General features: G+C 36.4%; 1 protein-coding gene across 1 annotated transcript in view; it reads left to right on the top strand.

Moving 5' to 3' along the window:
* The window catches only part of LOC122808108 (NXPE family member 4-like), a 513,467-nt gene that overhangs the window by 318,359 nt on the left and 175,002 nt on the right, over window positions 1–20,106 (top strand). The gene's annotated exons all lie outside the window — the stretch shown is intronic.

The following is a 20,106-nucleotide window of genomic DNA, read 5'->3' as shown; positions in this document are numbered from 1 at the left end:
ATGTCTGTGGTACATGCTGATCCTTTCCATAGCTCTGCAGACCGAGCTTCTTAGGATTCTGGGGTAGTAGTTTTCAGTATCCATTCAGGCAACACCTTTGTTGAGAAGGACCACTGTTGTTGTACACTGCTCTTTGGGTACATCTTCTGTGGTAAGGCTGACATTGAGCAGTAGTGTGGTTTGGCATTCCATTCATCTTGGAGTCCATGTTGCACTAAGCCCAGGACACCATCTCATACCATTGCTGCTGTGTGTTTTGCTTTGTAGATGCTGGCTGTTACCTCAGCATCTGCAGTGTCAGGGGGCCAGCAGTCTGCTGGGATAGATATTCTGCATTCTGGGGTTGCACTGCACCTGTCAGGATGTATGTTGGCAATATGTGTGTGTGTTTGTGATATTTGTGTGATTCAGAGCATATCTGTGAATTCCCAACATGGTTCCTACCATCAGTTGTGAAAGCCTTGGGATTATCCTTAGTGTCCTGTACAATTTGTATCTTCATAGGTTCATAGATTCATACTAGGCTATCCACCCTAGGGCATTTGTTAGCCTAGCCAGAGTGTGTGTGGCTTTTGCCACCCCTTGCTATGTGAATATTATGGCCATTTATGATTTGCTTTGCTGTGCCTCTGTCTGGACATGACACAGTGAAGACCCCCAGTGTAACTCTACAATCATCCATCCACTTGGCAAGATTCCTGTTGAAGAGTGTCAGTGAGGGGCTCTGCCTAACATGGAGTAGGATTCTGGTCCAGGGTGTGGGGAGCCTCTGGATTATGTATCTGTCCCACCAGCACATCCTATTTCATTATTTGTTGAGGTTGACATCTCTCACTCTCACAGCTCCGATGGATATGAGTTTTCTGGGGTGGAGCATGTCCATTACTCCTGTGTTGGGCATGGCCTTCTACAACAGGCATGCAATGCCTCTGTGTAGGCAGTATGTGACTGCATTCAGCTGGGGTGTCTACAGCCAGGCAGCATATGACAAATATTTGAGACCCTTTATCCTCTTGGTGAGGTACCTTTGAGGTCTTTCTAACTGCTGCAGGTGTCAGGTAAGGTACATCCCATATGAGGCATTGTACTAGATTATGGGTGTGATTAGAGAACAGTATAGGGGCACAATGACCTCTGTTGATGTAGATGTGAATCCTTTCCTGATACGGTGTCAAATGTAGACAGTCTTCCTAGCCACATTGGCAATGTGGGTGTCACATAACAGGTTACTGTCCACTTGTGTCCCTAGGTCCCTGGTTACTCCTTCCATACATAATGGTTTACCACCTATGTGGTAATTTGTGGTACCTTGTTTGGTATTTTGTGGGACATTCATACTGTCCAGTGTCTTCAGGACGGCTGGGTGGGGTTCCTGTGTGTGAGAGTGTGGTCTGTAGCATGCTACAGACTGTACAGCAGTCTTGCCTACAGTTAGTTGCACATGGGTGGACTCCAATGCCTTGTGCATTGTCAGTTACCTGGACGTATGGGTGTCTGTGCTGAATATGGATACTCACCCTCCTTTTATGTTTTGTTCCAGGTTTTGGGGCCATGACACATGATACGTGGTATAACCTGGTAGTGCTGGTGTGCTGTCAGGAGGCTTGCAGCAGGTTTCTGTCACTGCACAGACATTGATGTTCTCCATACTGGGGATGGCCTTGGGAGCATGCATATTGGGGTTTGCACATCTGGCATTGGTCAGCATTTCCCTTATGTTTCTTTCCACTTATGTTTTCTAGGGTGGTGGGTCAGTCTTTTCAGCCTTGCCTACAAAAGGCTCTATGGAGGTGGCAAAGGCCTTATCCAGTATTCAGACGCCCAGGGGTAACAGGTGCAAGCCATCCCAAGAACAGCTGCATGGCTTGTCAAGCATGACATCCCAAGCAGACAGACATTGGATCCCCTTGGAATGGCACCAGTAAGTGTGCCACTTGCTATGACTGATCATTCTGTGTTTGTACTGTGGCATTATTCTTGGTAAGGGTAGAATGCTGCAAACGGTGAGTGTCATACCGGCCTGGACTACATAATCTGAGAGCTCATCTATGTCTCTTTTCATGTAGTCTAGGGAGGTACATCTCAGGTCATTCACACCAGCATGGACTATGACTGCATCATATTTCTACTTGCTTTGGAGTGACCTGCATACTTCTGTTATGTGGTGTATTGTGGCAGCCTACAGGCAGCTTACTGTACCCTTTCCCTTGTTCAGTCTGGTGTGGGACAGCAGTGTGTCTGACTATGGAGTCACCTATTACAACTGTATCAGGCATGTTGTTTCTCCTTCTGGCCTGTGACTGTTTGGCACACCAGCTTTGTGTACTATGTGTTGCATGTGCTATGTTTGGAGGTTGTTTGATTGGGTGTCTGCTTTAGAGGCCTCTGTTGGTGTGCTGTGTTTGTAATTTGTGCCTCTGGGAATGTTTTTCTGTGTTTATGTGTTTGGTTTGCAGTTGTGATAGGTCTATGTGGGACTGTGTTTGTGGTGTGTGTGGTTACCTTCTCCTTTTGACTAGTTTTGGGAGTACTGAGTTGAGGGAGCTCAGCCTCCAGTTTGGATAGATGGTTGCATCTCTCCCATATATTTGTATTTCTTGGGTGGAGTTGGGGGTTGTCTGTGTACTTGGGGCAGGTGTAACATTGCCTCAGGATTCACAGATTCAACTTGTTGTGGCTGGCCTTAGTGGATTGTATATGTGGACAGATTTTATTGCCATACTACTGATCAGTGATTACTTCATTGTTTATGTTTGCTCTATCATGTGGTAGCTTTCTCATTCTCTTGCATGGTTTGGTTATGGCTGGTGTCCACCATGCCAGATTCCTGCATGTATGGCATTGTGTCTTGTTTTAATTTAGGATTGCATAATCCAAGCATTCCTGGCAGTGTTCATGGAATGGCTGTATTACAGGTTCTGAGGTGTGGCCCATATTTTGCACCTGCACAGGACCTTTAATGGATTCCACATCAGTTTGGAGGAGTGCAAATATTGCTTAACACATGTTTTCCACTGTGGTTTTCTGGCCAGGGACTGTGGTCAGGATTTGTATATCCAGTGTGATTACTCTATGGTCTGGTTTTACCAGTGAGCAATACACTTCTCATCTTGCCATCCAGTACCCATGTTGCTGATTATCACATCCAGTATGCTTACCCCTCTTGTGGGAGTGGTACGTTGTTCCTTGGACTTTTGGTTTATGGATTCTATGAACTTTTGTCCTACACTGTTGGAGCTAGTATAATGCTCCCAGTCTATGTCTGGGTATTTTCAATCACCCAATATAATGTGGTTTGGTGGACTTGATATATTCATGTTTTCCAGCATAGGCCAGGTGCAGTTCCTGGTGTTGGGACAGTAGTCTGTAGCAGGCTATAAACTGGGGGGCAGTTTTAGCCACTGTTACTTGACCATGGCTAGTCCATGCTGCTTTTTGTTGTGGTACCAACATGGGGGTGTGGTTATCCTTGACAATTCTTGCTAGTCACCCGCCTTTTGTAGCTTGTTCCATGTTTTGAGGCTGTACAGCACAGTATGAGGTGTAACCTGGTAGTGTTAGGGTGCTGTTGTGAGCCTTGACTCAGTTTTCTGTTACAGCGCAGATATCAAAATTCTCCATACTGGGTGAGTTTAGACTGCATGCATCTTGCTTTTTCGACTTATCCCTTATCTTATTCTTATCCCTTCTGATACCTATGGAGATAGGTTTGTGTTTTGAGCCTTACCTATTCAGGGCACACTGTGGGTAACAACAGCCTTTGCCAGTATCCATACTGCCTGCACTGATAGGTGCACGCCAGTCCTAGCAGGTGGTGCATCATGTCATGCTCAGCATGTCATCCCTGACTGGCACACATTGGATCCCCTTTGACTAACTGCGATACTTCAGTCAATTACTGCACTTGATCATCTCATTGTCATGTTGTGGCATGATGCTTGGTGATGGTAGGATGTTAGTCAGGGTCCTCAGGTGTACATATAGTACATGGTGTTACATTACTTAACACATAGCATTCTTGCCTCAGGTGGTGCTGCAGGGCTGCCTCTGTCGGATGCTCATATTACACTTCCCTGTACATGTTTGAGTGCAGGTTGTGTCATGTTAGGCATCCCTGTTACTATATGAGTGAGTCAGAGAGGGGTATCATTCCCAGGGTTCCTACTGAGCCAGTGTATGTGCTATGCATTGCCTCTTTGCCGAGGCCAGGGCATACTGTGCACGCCTCCTTCTGCCTACTGGGGCAGGCTCAGGTTGTTCCTCCTCCGAGTCATGCTCTGCCTGTGATGGCCTTGGCAATGGTGGGGGGCTGTTTGGCCCGGCCCTATGCTGGTCCTGCTGCAGCTGTTTTCGCAAGATCATATTATGTAGCATAGCACATACCATGACAATTTGGGTACATGTAGTTGGTGTGTACTGCAAGGCTCCACCAGATGTGTCCAGACACCGGAACCGTGACTTGAGCAGCCCAAACACACGCTCTATTACATTACGTGTTTGTGCGTGTGCCTCATTATGGCATTCCTGTTTAGGTGTGTGTGCGTTTCTGATGGGTGTCATCAGCCACGGCTCCAGTGCATAACCTGCATCCCCCACTAGGTGTCCATGCGGGATGTCCCCATTGGCAAATGTCTGGTACAGCTGCGTCAAATGCCAGATGTAGGAATCGTGGTAGCTCCCAGGACAGCCAGCACACCCATTCATTATTATGCCCTGGGCATCACACATGACCTGGCAGTTGATGGAGGGGAAGCCCTTGCGGTTGATGTATGCTCTACCCCGCTCACCGGCTGGTGCTTTGATGCGTATATGCGTGCAGTCTATTGCACCCACTACCTCAGGGTATTCTGCTATTTGCTGGAAGAGACACATATTGCTGGCCAATACCTCACGGGCATTGGGGAAATATACATGATCACCGGCATGTGCTGACATGGCATCCAGGAACTGGTGCAGTACCCTGGAGGCTGATGCCTGTGATATCCCCATCATATCACCAGTTGGTCTCTGGAAGGTACCTGTTGCTAGTATTCTTAGGCCAACACATACCTTGGTTTCCACTGGGATGGATTTCCCCTCTGTTGGTTCTGTGTGTGAGGCGTGGCTGCACAGCTCCACTATTTGCTCTAGGAGGTCTCTGTCCACTCTATAGCGCTCTACTATCTCCAGCTCATGTAACCCGTGGTAGGTGACCCTGGGCCTGTACACTCTTCTCCGTCTCCTCACTGTGGGTTGTCTGGCAGCATCTGCATTGTCACCACCCTCAGCAAGTCGCCTATGTCTCATTATGACAGCTATGGCAGCCCCTAACATTTCTGCTCTGAGTTCAGCTTTTTCAGTTTTCACTTCTGATAACTTAACTCCTGTCTTGCAGTGTCTCTTGAGAGAAACATCCTGCACTGCTGTTTGCAGAGTTTTAAGTGCTGGGCTGGGCTACTATTCTACCTGTGTACTTGCCTGCATCTAATTGTTTTCACCTGCTAGCTCCAGCAGTATTCCCTGCTAGCTTCCTACTAAATCTGTTGCTTCCTTTTTCCTTTCTGTTTCCTCAGGGTGGAGCCGTGTGTAAACCAGCAGAAACACGCTCACAGTGGCTTACACGCGCGCACACATACTTACACAGTTCAGAATCTGCTTATTCGGATTAAAATGCATGCACGCCCACGCAAACAGTGTTAAACATCTCCCAACACGCTCCCACATGCTCAGTCTGCCTTACACGCGTGCACACTGCCTTACACGCGCGCACACTGCCTTACTCGCTTCATGGCGCGCACACGTGCGCATACACATCCAGCAAGAAACTTTGGTGTAGGCAAGAGTGTACACCTTCCATTTCTTGACTTTCTCATGCTTATTTAGTGGCACACCTCTTTCCATGATATCTGTCTGACATCTGTCATGTAACTCTGACCTCCAATGAACTGCATTTCTTTCTACCATTCCCCCCTGTGATGTCACCTATCTCCTACTCTGTTCCTCCCCCTTCTGTAACTCTTACACTACTCAGACTGTGTTCATTTGCTATGTGACAGTGGAATTCAGTATCCTAACACTCATTTGCATCAGATTGCCTACTAATGCTTAGTTACATGTCTTAGACTCAGCTTCCTCCCTTAGCAACCACTACACAGTGGCCATTTTGGTTTTGGTCTGCTGGTCCCTGCATTGACATTCCATGTATTGTATAAAACCCACATTTGTGGGTTTAAAACCTTCGTTTTTATGTTTTATACAGTGCAGCCCGTTTGCGCGGGGCTGCGCTGGGTTTAAACATCGGCAATTGCCGAAAAAAAAATTATATTTTTATTATGTTTGCATCAGGTTACTTTGACAATGTCCACATATTTGGCCATTGGCATGCTGCCTGACACATATGCACCCTTTATTTGGAGCTGACATGGCTCCATTGCAGTTTTTGCAGAAACGTACTCAGTTGTCAACTGAGTACATTTCTGCAGCTAAAACGGCTCTTACATGGGCTGTTCTGGGCTTCCTGGATCGCTAATCATCCTCATTTGCATGCTATTCGGCTGCAAGTGAGGTGATTAGCTTATCCACGCCCACTCCATGTAAGAGCCGTTTTAGCTTGTCTCTTACACGGACTCTGGGCTGTTCCTGGATCGCGAAGTCTGCATGGAGTCTTACACTACTCTTAGACTCCGTGCAAGCCTTCGTGAATCCGGCCCATCATGTTCATTTTATTCATTAGATGTAAAGCCTTTCTGCTTGTAATGATTTTATATTTCATGTAAGCTTAGTGAGTGTAATTTGTTTATTTATTTGTTCACTAACTGCAAATCAGAACTGGTCTGAAGACCTGTATCTGTTTCATGTGGTCTGGTTTCCTGTACAATGCTGCATAGTGTTAAATAAAAGCTGATTTAGATGGCAGCCTGTAGTCCCATCTCATTATCTGTTGTTAAAAGTATGAAGTGTTGCAGGTAGTGCTGAAAAGTCTAAGTGGTGTTCAATATTGTGAATTTTGCACTGCTGTTACTGTATTACTATTACTCCTGTTTCCGGTACGATTTATGTATTTCTGAGGGCTGTCTAGTGAGTCAATTCCAGTGATCTTTTGAACAGAGAAAATAAATAAATGTTCACTTATAATAACATTTATACTCTCTTGTGTCTGAAAGCCTCTTTGAGCTGCTCTGCCTGAAGCTAAGGTTTACAATAATTTATTAGCATTTTGTGGTTTACTATGACTTTTATGTGCAGTATTTATAGTTAGTTATTTTTGATAAAGTATTAAAACTGAAATATGAGTTTTATGTGCTGTATGAAGAGTTAGTTTTTCTTAATAAAGTATTAGAACTGAGATTCTTCATCTTTTTTTCAGCATCCTATTCTGTGCCTCCAATACACCTTAGTGTCACACATATTTTGCATTATGCATGCTGTGCTGACAATTATGCTTCTCTATATTTTATGCTAATACAGACCTGGAGCTTTCAGACTTATTTGTTTATATAAAATGAAATTCAGATACTACGTATATTCCCTTCTGAAGTATGTCATATCAGCATGTTAGGCAAATCGAAAGGCCAGCCATGATGTGTTTCATTTGTGAAAACAGGTCAAATAATTTGAAAAATAAGCTAATCTTCCTTCTGGAAGTCACAGGCTACTACAATGAGCTTCAGAAATCTTGAAGGACCCAGTAATGATAAGATTATTCAAAAATAATCAGTATTGAATTATTCATAATGGTAATCCTAAAGCATTTTACCAAACGTTGTTAGGGATGATGCAAGGAAGGAATAAAGAGAACATTGAATGATACTGTACAAACCTCCTAATGCAACGGTGAGTTGTTTTCTGAACTACCTTTATACATTATACATGCACAATCGAGTGGTAAGTTAGTTACCACACCATATTAAGGAGAACTGACTAGCACTTCCTGACGTGCACTTTAGTACCTATCCTGATTTATCAACTAAAAAATCTGACAAAAAGAATTGTTATAATAAGTCAGGATAGATGTAAAAATGATTGCCTCACCTATTCCATTATCTTTGTGTTTGCTGTTTGTGAACCAACATGACAATTCATAATTTTTTGTCTGAAAGTCAGGATGGATGATTCTAGTCATAGTCCCACTCTGTAGTGGCTACTTTTGACATGGCAAACCACCAGTGAATAAAATGTATAAAAAAATAAATGTTTTCTGTTTCTGAACAGCATTAATTCATCAGTCTTCCACAGCTTTAAACCACATGTCTGAGGTATTTACACAAACAAAATAAGAGCTCCTAAAGCTGATAACATTCATCTAGACATTACTCAAACTTCCTCAAAGATTGTAGACAAGAAATTGACCTGTGGACTTGCTCCTGTGCTGAATAAGTGAAGTATCATTGATTCATTGACTTGGACCAATGCTATGGTAGATATGATGAATACTGTTACAGCTACTCAGAAATTTAATGTGTAGGAGATTACTAAATAAGTGGCAGCATTTGCATTAACAGTGAAAGTGGGGAAGAAGAACAACAACTGGAAAAAACACTCATGTTACAAAATCTGGATGACCCTGAAAATCCTGGCAGGAGAAACAGGCTATGGATTTTTGGACTATATGAGGGAGTGTTCTCTTAAAGAGTATGGTCATCTTTGTACTGTCAAAGGTCCTATGGATACCTGACTCAGATGTTCCCTCTATATTCGTGGTCAGAGATGTTCATCGTACCCTTGGACCTAAGCCTGTTAATCTAGAAGTATTCTTCCATCAGTTGCTGTCAACTTTTCAATCATTTAGAAAAAATGTATTTATTTATTGCCTTTTGTTTACCAGAACTGTCTGGCTGGGGAAGCCCAAGGAGAAAATCTTCATTAGAGTTACAAAAACCTACAAAGAATTTGCAGAGAAAAAAAGAGTCAGTATCTTAACATTGCAAATGGGGTTTTAGAATCATCCAGTGGTTAATACAATCAAGACAGAGGTTAATAAAATTTGATTTCTGTAGGAGTGTTGTAATATAGTAGTAAACAGGTTGCATTTACATATATAGGAATATACAAATTTAATTTACAAATGAAAGATGAAAAGCAGTATACAGTTATAAATATAGATAGGATTTATTTATATTTACAGGATAAGGTAGGAGAGCTGGAGTGTTAGGGGTTGGTAATAGTCTAGAGATGTGAAACAAAAAGTCAGGCTGTGAACAAGAACAGAGCCAGGAGGAATTTAGGTGCTGTTTTAGATTGCGCTTAAAGCGAGATACACAGCTATCCAGTTTTAGTAGGAGAGGCGGGTGCTCCACTGTCTGGTGACATAGGATGAGTATAGTGAGTTTCCAACTGTACTGTGGGACTTAAAAGTTATTAGTAGGCTCTGATTACCTTGACGAAGGCAATATGGTGGACAGTAGTGCTTGAGAACATTTTATAGAGAACGGCAATGTGTGTGGTTTGTGTATTATTTTGTGAGCCAGTCATGCATGCTTTGACTTTTGTTTCATAATAGTTGAGAATTATTACTCTCTGTACAGTTGTATAAAACTCATCTTCCCAGAGTATTTTTTTTCTATTAAAAGATATCTAGAGCATAATTACATTTTGAATAGAGCATAATTGTATTTTGAATTTTTCACTGCTACTTTTATTTCTGTAATTATATTTGTACAAGGTGCATTTTTTTTTCACAGATTGCTCCCAATGACTTCTGGGACTTGCAGGATGATATGCACACTCTGTCAGGGATTGAGTCTCTTTATTAAAAATACAACAAAAAATCACGGAATGCAGCACGGACTGTGTTGATAAATCCTTTAATGATTCTGGTACCTCGGCATTTGCCTTCACACGGAATGTTGTACATAAGAACCACAGTCGGGGGCGTGGCCAAGGATGAACACAGGATAGCAGCAGATTTCTTCAGCTCCACCAATTTCACTGCACTGACAGGAAATAATTACTTAAAAAATTAATTTATGAAGTAATTTTCTTTCTAAATATGTTTGTTTTATCTATTTCTTGAACTATATCTAAAAAAGAAAGGAAATTTTAATAATATTCCTGTCAGAAATCACCTTGGAAATTTTCCTGTCAGTTTCTCTGTTTGAAATGAGTTCCAGTAAGACAAATTCTCAAGACTCCAACATCAAGAAAGAACTTCAGTCTCTGATATCTACAATTCAGCAACTTACTGCTAAGATGGATAAACTGGATACTAAAATTGATACCTTCATAGAAAAAACTACAAAACAAATAGACTTGTTACATATAGACTTGCAACAACAGAAGATCCAGATTACAGGCATATAAGAGACTGTAAATGACATGGAAAATAGAATCCAAGAAGAGGAAATCAACATTGAGTTTTTGCTGAAACAAAATACACATCTACAAACAAAGCTTGATGACCTGGAAAATAGATCTAGGCGCAATAACATTAGGATTTTTGGACTGCCAGAAAATATTGAAGGTAACAATATTACTTCTTTTTTAACAACATGGCTCCCTAAAACTTTAGACTTACCAGAAGCATTCTCTTTTGGTATCGAAAGAGCCCATAGATCTATAGCTAATACTAACTCTAACAAAAAGTATCCTAGATCAGTTATAGTTAGATTTCTATCATCTTTTGATAAAGAGATGGTTCTTAAATCTGCTTGGGCTAAAGCTCCTGTTAAAATTAATGAGACAACTGTGTGTTTTGACAATGACTATTCTTCCTTAGTAATAACTAAAAGAAAAGTTTTTCTGCCATTAATAAGGGAGCTTAAAAAAGCACAGTTTAAAACCTACCTTCTGTTTCCTGCCAAGCTAAAAATCTTCCTTCCTGATGGTCCTAAAATTTTTGATGACTTAGACTCTGCATTGCTGTTTATCAAAAAAAATAAGATTTTGGATAAAATAGAGGAAATGGAATGGGCTAGTCCTTCATTAAAGAGGTTGGCAACTGAAACTTCATGGAAGACTTCAGAGAAGAAGAAGAGACTAAAAAACAAATGACTTGTTCTATGTTTTTTTCTTTTTTTTTCTCTCTGTATTTTTTTTTCATTATTAATCTTTTTAAATATAGTTACTGCATTTTCAGAAAGCCACAAATATTCTGAAAAAGATTTAATCAAAGTTATTTTCTGTGTGCAAAGAACTGTTTTGTTTCATAATCAGTCAACATATCTGAGGAACTAATAACAAGCTATCATTCAATATGTTTCTCTTTCTGACAAAGAGAATTAAGGTTAGTAACTTGATACTTTTTTTCTTTTTTTTTTTTCTTTTCTTCTTTTCTTTATTTTAAACAATGACATTCTATTTAGATTATGCAGTGGGTAAGGGGTGGGGGAGGGCAGGGAGAGAAGTGTAATGAAAATATGATAAATGAAATAATAACTTATTTATTCCTTGTAAAAAAGTTTATATGTTGTTTAAATGCTATTGCTAATTATACTTCCTTGATTATATTGCTTATGCTTGTTTACAAATAATCTGTCATGCTTTAATTAATAATAATTAGAACTAAGTAATAGTAAATAGTATGTTTCATTTCCATCTTTATTAATATAAGCAGCAAGTAATATTCCATTGTAAATACTTTTTATAGCTTCCTTTTACATTTTTTTTATCTCTGCTTTTGCTCTCTTTTATTTTTTACTCTCTTTTTTTCTTTTCTCTGTTCTTTCTCTTTATTCTCTTTCATATTAATATATAGACATGCTTTTGATCATACAGGTACAGTAAATAATAAGATTTGTATAAAAATTGAATTGGGGCAAAAATATTGAGTTCTATTACATATTAATAACTTTGGGCTTAGTTTCACTTTCATAGAGGCTGTAATAACTTGTAAAATACTTCGCGAAGGTTTTGTTATGTTTAGCTTCATTTATACTGCTAAATGAATGTCAGTCACTTGTTTTTAACAAAATTCCCACCAAAATGTTAAGGGAGACAATTTGGGATGTGGGTTACCTCGTGAACAGTGTCCTCGAGTTGTTTTAAAAGCTTCAACACTCAGAATTCACGCAGAGAAGCTGAAAGCAGTCAATTTGAACTTTGACCCCAGAATTCACACTGACACATCACAGATTCATGAAGAACACTCTACCAGGAAGTAGAACTGCTGCAAATGTGACTCTGCGATGGAAAATGAACTCTTTAACATTTAAATGTGAGTTATTTTATATAATTACTTAATTATTTATGTTATAATTTATAAAATATGTAAGTTATAATGATTTTAAATGATGCAGTTTCTCATAGTAAGCAAATGTGATATTTTAGAAGGCATAGAAAGTGAAACATTTATACAAGTGTTTTTGAAAGTTTACTTGACTGCAGCATATTAAAGTATGTTAAAAACTTATGATTTAAACATATACATTGCTATAATTCATTTGATTTATCTGATTGACAAGCGTAAATAACTTTATGACTCTATTCTGGAAGAAGTTGTCATGTGATATATTTTAAAGCAGCAGTTTAGATATACAAATTACAGATGGCTTTCTTCACAATAATGCAAGTGTTTCTGAGAATTTACATAACTATGCAGTATGCTTTATAACAATTTCTATAAATATAATATTTTATTCTACTGACAATAATAAGTATGAGAAAAAGCTCTGATACAAGTAATTTAAAGTCTTTTGGAAGCTGTTAACTGCATTTACATGACAGAAAATAGATACATCTTAATATATGTAATGTCTGAACCATATTAGCCAAAGCTATTGATTTAAATGAACATTAGAACTTATTTTTACAAACTTTGAATAAATTAATATGTAAATATGCCCTCCCTTTTTTTTTTTTCACTCTCTCTCCCTCTCTCATGTCTTTTATTTCTCTCTCTCTTCTTGGTTCCTAATATCAAGTTTATTTGAATGCTATTTGAATATAAATGTATTATATTAAATAGATATATATAGTAGTATGAATAGTTTTTAAAAAAAGTTTACCTTAGTTTATATGATGCTGTTTTATCAAATGTGTAGTTTTGTCTTACCAGATAATCTAATTGAAAGTTGTTAATTTAAGTTAAATATAACTAGTATTAAATTGATAAGGTGGTAGCTGAGGTACTGCTGCTTAGGGTAGGGGGTTAACTTGAGTAGTATGTACTACTCTAAGTTGGAGTTTTTAACTCCAGGCTGGGTGCAAGGTTTAATCCTTACATTATTTTCTCTTGTTCACTGTTGTATGTATATAGTTCTGACATCCACAATACATTTTGTAAGCTCATTGTCACTACAAACAAAATTGAATCTTATACAAAATCCCATAAGAGATTCAATAAACACAGCTATATTTAAAGGTACACCTAAAGGAGGAGGTATAACATTACTTATTTTGTTAATTGTTATTTTGATCATAAGTTTTTTATGTTTTAAAAATGACAAATGACTTCTCTAAAAGGAATTTCTTTAAACATTAATGGACTGAATAATCCGTGTAAAAGGGCAAGCCTAATAAGATACATTAATTTACATAAGGCCAACTTAGTCTTCCTTCAAGAAATACATCTCTTGAAAAAATATATTGATAAACTAGCCACAAACAAATATACAGTATTGGTTAGTTCAGAGCACACTCAGAAAAAAAGAGGAGTGGCTATTTTATGGAATAAAAGTATGCCCATTCCTAAAACTATTAAGTCTTATTAAGATGATAAAGGAATGTTTGGTATGGTTACAATACAAATTAATGGGAAGACTTATACATTAATCAATGTATATTGGATACCTGGAATTGGTATTAATACAGTGAAATACCATCTTGATAAGATCATATCATTCTCTATAGGAGATATTATTTTAGCTGGTGATTTTAATTGTATACTACATGAAAGTGACACTACCACTATAGGAAAAAGGAAAATTACATCTAATGCAAAACATTTAAAGGATTTTGCTAATTCTTATAATTTAAATGATATTAATAATCAGATAGACTCAAAATCATTACCATACACCTTTTTTTTCTAACAGATACAAAACTTATTCAAAAATAGATAGAGTCTTTATTTCTAACCAGATGGTAACAGAATTAATTAACTCTAAAATCATTTCATGTCCTATATCTGATCATAATTCAATTGTTTTTGAGTTCATGATAAAAATACTCACAATGTTCAGATCAAAAGGATACCAGCATACTTAACTCAAAAGACTATAAAGAATATATACTTTCAGAAGTACAACATTTTCTAGACATAAATAATACTCCTGAAGTCACCATTGTTTATGTTTGGGATGCTTTAAAATCATATCTATATGGACAAAGTATCAGATGGTATAATAAAAAAAAGGAAATCTTGGGATAAGGAATTGTTAGATATTCAAAGTAAACTACACTCTTATAAACATAATAATAAAGAAAATATTATGGATAAGAAAGTCATTGAAGAAATAAACAAACTAAATGAGAAATACAAAGAAATTTTAACTCATAAAGTTAAAATAACTTTAGAGAAATACAAGTTTTTGTCTTACTCAATAAGCCCCAAATACTTACATAGACTTAAAAATAAAACAAAAAGGTTGAATAAACAAAATCATATCAAAGAAATCTTTTCTCTAAGGAAAAAGAAGAATGTTTCTAGTCTACCAGAAATACTAGATGAATTTAGAAATCACTTTCACAAAATTAATCATAATAACATTAGCATGGAACCTAAAGATAAAATAAAGGAATTTATAACCACAAACATGAATAAAAAGCTTAATAAACAACAGATTAAACTATTGGATAAAATTATTTCATATACAGAGGTTGTTACACAAATAAACAAGCTTAAATCAAACAAAGCACCAGGTAATGATGGTATTATACCAGAGATATATAAAATCCTTTCTAAAAGTACATACTCATTAATACATAAGGTTTTTATTTTGGCCCAAAATGAGCTAATAACCCCCCCATCTTGGCAATATACATTTATTTCGCCAATTTTAAAACCTAATAAAGATCCAACTAGATGTACTTCATATCGACCCATCTCATTACTTAATGTTGATTATAAAATGTTTATGAGTATTTTTGCTGATAGATTGAAGACAATCATCCCTGGCATTATAGATATAGATCAGACAGGCTTCATTGTATATAGAAATACTTATGATAATATAAGGAGAACTCTAACATTAATTGATTTTGCAAATAGGAAAAAGAAAGATTTAACACTTATTAGTCTTGATATAAGTTCAGCATTTGATTCAGTAAGTTGGGACTACCTGTTTACCTTACTGAAGTGCACAAACTTCTCAGATGCATTTGTAAATCTAATTGAACATATATACAAAGGAACATTGGCTTATATTAAGGTAGGAACATATGTCTCACAAAAATATCCATTTTTAAAGGTACAAAACAAGAGTGTCCACTCTCTCCACTATTATTCACTTTAATAATGGAGCCTTGGGCTAATTTGATCAGAAACAGTACTGACATAGAGGGATTTGAAATAGATGAAAATACAACATCTAAAATTCAACTTTTTGCAGATGATGTTCTAATTACATCAGCAGGATCTAATTCTTCTATGCAGTCTTTATTTGATAAAATGATGAATTTTAAAAGTATTTCTGGTTTAATATTCAATGAAGAAAAAACTAAAATACTACCTACATATACACGAAAAAAATGTTCTCATTAGTGATTTTACTAAATATGTACCCAATTCAGGTCAGATAACTTATCTAGGTATAATATTATCTAAAGATATTAAATCTATTATACATAATAATTATAATACCTGTCTTCTTAATATACAAAATCTTTTCAATACCTGGAATAATATGTTTTTTACTATGGAAGAGAGACTTACAATTATTAAAATGATAATATTCCCCAAGATATTATACTTAATACAATCAATAATACTCCCACCTACAAAAATAATTATCAAGAAATTGAATACACTAATGTTACATTTCCTATGGGCACCTAATAGACCTAGGATTGCATTAAAGAAACATATTAATAGCTGGTCTCAAGGGGTATTTCTTTTCCAGACTTTAATTTATATACTATCTCTTCTATTGTAAAAGTTATTACTTTATTAATAGATCAGTCATATATTGCAAAATGGAAAGATTACTGGGAGCTAATTAGTATTCACTTCATGAAATTCTCCTTAACACATAAAAATATGATTGTAAATAACTCCATGTTATGGTTACTAAAGGAATTTTGTACTTCACCTATTACACCTAAACATATAGTTAGTTACCCATTAAACATTATTATTAGCTATCGTAACTTTATATTCATGCATCCTAAATATAGGGAATGGAATTTTATTATATTCTTTATAATGTATACTCGGGGTATGCTTTTGTCATCCACTTCTGAAGGAACTCATTTAGCTATAGATAATGATCTAAAGTACTGGTATCAGTTGATATCTGATAATAAAGTTAAAAATCTAGATTTCTTAAAACAAGAATTTGATCTAAGAAAAACTTGCTGGTTAGAGGTTCAGACCTTTAGACAACATCTCATTGATAAAATAGATCTAATGTCTATAACAGTTAAAGAATCTATCCCAACACTGATTGATTACTTGATATTAAATTTACAACATAAAGTTTCTGATAAAGGTAAGCTTTCATACATACATAAAATTATCAGACAAGAAGCTTTTTACAGTGTAGATACCTACTGGAATTATTTCACTTCCATTAATGGTGACCCACCAAATCAACAAGATAAGCAATATATATTGGAATCTGCCTATAAAACTACGTCTTCCATTGTCTGGAGACTTTTTACATGGAATTTTTTACATAGATCCTTTTATACACCTTTGATGATGAATAAAATAAATAATAAAGATAATCTATGTAAAAGGTGTAATGTAGAAATTAATGCTGACTGGGCTTATATGTTTTATGACTGTATAAAATTGAAAGAATATTGGAAGTCAATTAATGAATTTTTGCAGGCTCTTTTTACAGATAATTTCATTATTTCTAAATCTCTTATATTATTTAACACACCTGTACCTCAAAGTGTTAAAAAGGTTAAGCTTCCCTTGTTATGGTCTATTCTAGCAGTGGCTAGAAAAATAATAACCAGAAATTGGATTTCAGATACACCTCCTTCGTTCAATGAATTTAAAAATGTTATGAATATAGTGTGCCATATGGAATTGAATACAATAAAGTCAAGAACTACTAGAAAAACATCTTATTATATTGTATGGGATAATTTACAAAACTTGTTAAAAAAATCTTAACTTCAATAGCATGGTATTTTAGTTTAATTAATTGATCTGATTGTAGTGGATTGTCTTTGTAAATACTTTGGTTGTTTTGTTGAATGTTATAATCATATCTATTTTAATTACTTGTATAAAATTGTTATGATATTTCTCTTGTATGTTAAAAACAATAAACTTGTTTAAAAAAAAAAAAAAGAACCACAGTCATATTTAAACAATCACTCATTAAATACTTAATTAATCAATTAACTTTCAAAAATTCAAATGTTTAACGATACATATCCATCCTCATTGATTCCTAACTTTAAAACATTATGAAACTACATAAGATTGTTCATGTCATTATACATTTCTCAAAATTATCAGGATTACCTATACTTCCAAATTCATACCATTGGGATACAGAGTATTAAAATTAATAATAAACCTTGATTCCATTCTTAATAATCTCGTATGGAAGTTATTATTACTTGGTCCCACCCCATAAGGTCTAGCCATAACACTAAAAATGAAATCTTCCGTTGAACCTCCATGCTTCTCATAAAAATGAATTTGGTGAATTCCTTGTGGCCTATTGTAAGTAGAGATGACAGTTTGAAAGATGTATTACCAAGAAAAGTTACATTCTTCCATGGAAGATTTCAGAATTTAAAAGAGTTGCTAAGTAGTAAAAATAAAAGGAGGGAGATAACAAATGCAGGTGCTTATGCATGTGGTAGATGTAAAGTTTGTGAAAAAATCAGGAATTTAGATGGCAAGTTGATCAATGGCATTATATACAATGCCATAGACCATTTTGACTGCAATTCCTTTGGTATCATCTATGTGATTGGTTGTAATTGTCCATTACAGAAGTGGTATTTTGGACAATCCAAACTCAAGGTTAAACTGAGAATTATGGAACACCTTGGTGATATAAGAAATGTTAGGTTGGATAGTCCCATAGCCAATCATTTTTATGAGAAGCATGGAGGTTTTATCAACACAGTCCGTGCTGCATTTCGTGCTTTTTTTTGGTATATTTTTACCAACTATTCTATAGCTTCTTAGCTTGGATTGTTTTTGTGTTCTAATGTCTGTTTATTAAAACTATGATAGTACAGATACACTAACAACTCATATAACTTAAGTGCCTTTATTTTTCAATGCTGCTAATTGTCTAGCAAGCCAAAATGGCATTGGTGTGAATGTTGGATAAGAATTTATTTCTACTCTACTCCATTAGTTTGGATACTATGACATCCATTTTGTTTAGGGAAAAGTGGCGGTTTGGGGCAGTTTACTAATGTAAGGACCCCTTCCCCCACAAACTTACATTCATTTTGACTTCTACTCCAGTAAAACAAAATACCCTGTAAACACATCACTATAACAGGAAAAGAGGTATATTAAATAACAATTATACCTGCCTAAAGTGCTTATTCACTAAAGTGCAATGTAAACCATTGTACAGTCAGCTTAATGAGGCACAAGAAAAAAAAAACACTATCTCAGGCCATGCCCTTACATTAGTAAAGTGCCCCAAACCGCCACTTTTCCCTAAACAAAATGGATGTCATAGTATCCAAACTAATGGAGTAGAGCAGAAATAAATTCTTATCCAACATTCACACCAGTTCCATTTTGGCTTGCTAGACAATTAGCAGCATTGAAAAATAAAGGCACTTAAGTTATATGAGTTGTTCGTGTCTCTGTACTATCATAGTTTTAATAAACAGACTCAATCCCTGACAGAGTATGCATATTATCCTGCAAGTTCCCGAAGTCATTGGGAGCAATCTGTGAAAAAAATGCACCATGTACAAATATAATTACAGAAATAAAAGTAGCAGTTTGTTTGTTTGTTTCTTTCGGCTTTTCCCAGTTAGGGGTCGCCACAGCAGAACTCCGGTCCGCTAATGATTGGTAGTAGATTTTGATGTGCTGGCTTGCCGGGCCTAATGCACAACCTTAAACGAAATAAAAGTAGCAGTGAAAAATTCAAAATACAATTATGCTCTGTTCAAAATGTAATTATGCTCTAAATATCTTTTAATAGAAAAAAATTACTCTGGGAAGATAAGTTTTATACAACTGTATAGAGAGTAATAATTCTCAACTATTATGAAACAAAAGTCAAAGCATACATGACTGGCCCACAAAATAATACACAAGCCACACACATTGCCCTTCTCTACAAAACATTCTCAAGCACTACTCTCCACCATGTTGCCTTCGCTAAGGTAATCAGAGCCTATTAATAACTTCCAAGTCCCATAATACAGTTGGAGACTTACTATACTCATCCTATGTTCACCAGACAGTGGAGCACCCGCCTCTCCTACTAAAACTGGACAGCTGTGTATCTCGCTTTAAGCACAATCTAAAACAACACCTAAACTCCTCCTGGCTCTGTTCTTGTTCACAGCCTGACTTTTTGTCTCACATCTCTAGACTATCACCAACCCCTAACACTCAAGCTCTCCTACCTTATCCTGTAAATATAAATAAATCCTATCTATATTTATAACTGTATACTGCTTTTCATCTTTCATTTGTAAATGAAGTTTGTATATTCCTATATATGTAAATGCAACCTGTTTATTACTATATTGCAACACTCCTACAGAAATCAAATTTTATTAAACTCTGTCTTGATTGTATTAACCACTGGATGATTCTAAAACCCCATTTGCACTGTTAAGAGACTGACTCTTTTTTTCTCTGCAAATTCTTTGTAAGTTTTTGTAACTCTAATGGAGATTTTCTCCTTGGGCTTCCCCAGCTGGACAGTTCTGGTAAACAAAAGGCAATAAATAAATACATTTTTTCTAAATGATTGAAAAGTTGATAGCAACTGATGGAAGAATACTTCTAGATTAACAGGCTTAGGTCCAAGGGTACGATAAACATCTCTGACCACGAATATAGAGGGAACATCT

This window comes from Protopterus annectens, chromosome 8.part0, assembly GCF_019279795.1.
Source record: "Protopterus annectens isolate FY-2018-M chromosome 8.part0, PAN1.0, whole genome shotgun sequence".
Classification (NCBI taxonomy): Eukaryota; Metazoa; Chordata; order Ceratodontiformes; family Protopteridae; genus Protopterus; species Protopterus annectens.
The sequence above is the reverse complement of the archived record's forward strand: the minus strand, read 5'-3'. Positions and strand labels throughout refer to the sequence as shown.